The following is a 3,951-nucleotide window of genomic DNA, read 5'->3' as shown; positions in this document are numbered from 1 at the left end:
CATTACACTCTGGTTTAGGTGCACAAAGCACCTAAACCTGAATAAAGTAATGGGCGCGATCGTGAAAAGACACCGTTTGGTTGCCCAAATGGGTCTCTTTGCACACATTTCAGCTTGTTTCCCCTGGGGGTAGCGAGCTGAAATAAACATGTCGCACCCGTTAGCAGCAACATTAGAATAGCTGCTGACGGGCACGATTGAGGGAGGAAAGGGACATTTGAATCCAGCCCATAGATGCAATGTGAATATGTAATTTGTACCTTCCTATCTTAAAATGTATATAGTAGTGTATACACTAGAGGTCTTTCCGAACCCCCTAATCCTAACATTGTAATTTGCTTCAGGGCGCACCTCCAATTAGTCTAGTGTTTCGTATTTTCACATTAAATACTTTCTTGCATTGGTTGGTTAAAGATTAGATCGTATATTTTTCTAGATATAGCTGTGCATAGTCTACAAGGCTACATGCTTCACCCCTAACTAGAGATGTGCAGCGGGCATTTTTCGTGTTTCATGTTTTGGTTTTGGTTTCGGATCCGCAGTTGTGTTTTGGATACGGACGCGTTTTGGCAAAACCACCCTTTCGGGTTTTGGATTCGGGTGATTTTTTTTTAAAACCTCAAACAGCTAAAATCATAGAATTTGGGGGTAATTTTGATCCTATAGTATTAAGCTCAATAACCATAATTTCTACTCCTTTCCAGTCTATTCTGAACACCTCACACCTCCCAATATTATTTTTAGTCCTAAAATTTGCACCAAGGTCCCTGGATGACTAAGCTAAGCGACCCAAGTGGGCAGCACAAACACCTGGCCCATCTAGGAGTGGCACTGCAGTGTCAGACAGGATGGCACTTAAAAAAATAGCCCCAAACAGCACATGATGCAAAGATAAATAAAAAAAGAGGCGCAAGATGAAATTGTAGTGTGTCTCTCCTGCTCAGTGTCAGTTCTCAGTAGTATCCTCATCAGTGCTCAGTATCACTGCTCATTGTCTTGTGCTGCATTGTGGTGCTCAGTATACTAGAGTACATTACTAATAGTCCAGTGCTGCATCTTGCTGCTCAGTGTCAGTTCTAGTATCCTCATCAGTGCTCAGTATCACTGCTCATTGTTTTGTGCTGCATTGTGGTGCTCAGTATACTACAGAACATTACTAATAGTCCAGTGCTGCATCTGGCTGCTCAGTGTCAGTTCTAGTAATCTCATCAGTGCTCCGTATCACTGCTCATTGTCTTGTGGTGCTCAGTATACTACAGTACATTACTAATACTCCAGTGTCTTGTGCCGCATATGGCTGCTGTAGGGTGCTGTGGTAGTGTCCTGTCACTGTGCATATGTCATCATTCCAGTCACAGTGACATACCCTCCAACTGTACCTTTTTAATAGGTACAGTACCTTTTTTTCATGGTCTGTACCTATTTTTGGCTCTCCAAACTTCCATTGAAAGTATAGGAAAAGGGGCGTGACCACGCCCCCTTTACCCGTGACCACGCCCCTTTTCCTAATTTGTACCAATTTTTGTGTGTAAAATGTTGGAGGGTATGCAGTGATATCTGGTATCTATCTAGTGGTATCTAATTCCAGACATTACCACCGTCTAAGTCCAGATATATTACTGGCATATAATTCCACACATTAAAAAATGGAGAACAAAAAGGTGGAGGGTAAAATAGGGAAAGATCAAGATCCACTTCCACCTAGTGCTGAAGCTGCTGCCACTAGTCAAGGCAGAGACAATTCAATGCCATCAACATTATGTAATGATTATACGATACATTATATATCATATCATTGTATGGTTGTAAAATACAACTTAAAAACTTTAATGAATAAATACATAAAGTAGCTTTTATGTAACCTTTTTAAACCTATTAGCATAGACCGAATCTCATTGTGTGTATAGGCCTTTAGTTCAACAACAGCATGGGACCAGTTAGTGTGTTTTGACCACTGCACAGCACCTGGTGTTATATAGTAAGCACCACTATGGCATAGTATACAGCATTATGGGCCTGATATGAGTGTGACCAGCGGTGATGTGGAATGCAGTAGGAGGTGCTGTTTAGTAAGCACCACTTCTATATTCACCATGCAGTATATTGTGTGAATATAGAAGTGTTGGCTGTGTTATATATTAGAGTAATTATTGCAGCTCCCAGCTAAAATTGCAACAATGTAATTTAGTGACAAGTTGCAGAGATTAACCCTTTCTGTGGCTGCTGCACAACCTCTAATAATATCGCTGAATTCAATTAGGGAGATGTTCTCACCCCGCGAGCAAGCGCAGGTATATGCCACACTTATGGTAACATTGGATTTGCAGATATTTTCTTGCAGGGGTGTTTCTAAACAATTTGGCTTCAAATGCGTGCCCCCCGCCACCATTGGCATTAAAAATTGTGCCCCTCCCCCATATATATATATATAAAAAAAACTATATTTGCGTGAGCGCTCCGGACGGGATGGGGGGGCGTGACCTCGCAAAAATGGGTATGGTCTCCATAAAATGGGCGTAGCCTTGCAGGCAAAGACTACCTTACACCCCAGTTCTTGACCCTGCACCAACAGACCTCGGCCACCACAGGGAAAAAAGTACAGTAATTTCCACCATGTTAAGCCCCACACATTAATGCCCTTTGGAACATATTATGTCACTCACCACAATATCTGTGATACACTATGCCCTACAGTAAAGCTTCTAATTACTTTTACAAAAACTGCTCAATGCCAAGAGTTTCACGTGCTGGGTGTCATGCTCATTGCCAGGGGTTTCACTCTCTGGATGTCATGCTCATTGCCAGGGGGAACGCAGTAGGAGGTGTTATATACTATAGTAAGCACCACTATGGCATAGTATATAGCATTATATATATTGTGAGCACTGGTGATGTTGAGTGCAGTAGAGCTGCTGCTGGGTAATTACAATTGACTACAACCACCAATATATTCTGCTGCACTATATATATGCAAAGCTAATTCTGCTGGGTAATTACAACTGACTACAACCACCAATATATTCTGCTGCACTATATCTATATTTGCAAAGCTAATTCTGCTGGGTAATTACAATTGACTACAACCACCAATATATTCTGCTGCACTATATCTATATATGCAAAGCTAATTCTGCTGAGTAATTACAATTGACTACAACCACCAATATATTCTGCTGCACTATATCTATATATGCAAAGCTAATTCTGCTGGGTAATGCAAATTGAAACATTATTGCATAGTATGTGATTTTGAAGTACTTTTTTAAAGTTTTGAATGATATAGACCCAGTTTAATCTTTGTGGAATGCCTGGTTGTTGTTTTTAAGGTAATTTATTGCCTGGCATTTGAGGGGGTGGGGTGTGGTTACAGATTTCAATTATTGATTTCACTTGTAATAGTCTTCTACTTAAGTCCAATGGTGTAGGCTGTGCAAAGCCGTTTGGCTGTGCATTTATTGATCTAAGCGTGCATTTTTATCAAAGCGTGATAAAATTGACACATAACAGCAGTGTTCAATCAGCATTAATTTATCTTCAGCTGATATCGATTGTGAATTGACGTTTCTTCTCTTCTTGTCACCTACAGGTAATTACAATTGACTACAACCACCAATATATTCTGCTGCACTATATCTATATATGCAAAGCTAATTCTGCTGGGTAATGCAAATTGAAACATTATTGCATAGTATGTGATTTTGAAGTACTTTTTTAAAGTTTTGAATGATATAGACCCAGTTTAATCTTTGTGGAATGCCTGGTTGTTGTTTTTAAGGTAATTTATTGCCTGGCATTTGAGGGGATGGGGTGTGGTTACAGATTTCAATTATTGGTTTCACTTGTAATAGTCTTCTACTTAAGTCCAATGGTGTAGGCTGTGCAAAGCCATTTGGCTGTGCATTTATTGATCTAAGCGTGCATTTTTATCAAAGCGTGATAAAATTGACACAT

This window comes from Pseudophryne corroboree, chromosome 8 (genome assembly GCF_028390025.1).
Source record: "Pseudophryne corroboree isolate aPseCor3 chromosome 8, aPseCor3.hap2, whole genome shotgun sequence".
NCBI classification, from domain to species: Eukaryota; Metazoa; Chordata; class Amphibia; order Anura; family Myobatrachidae; genus Pseudophryne; species Pseudophryne corroboree.
This window is presented reverse-complemented; position numbering follows the sequence as displayed.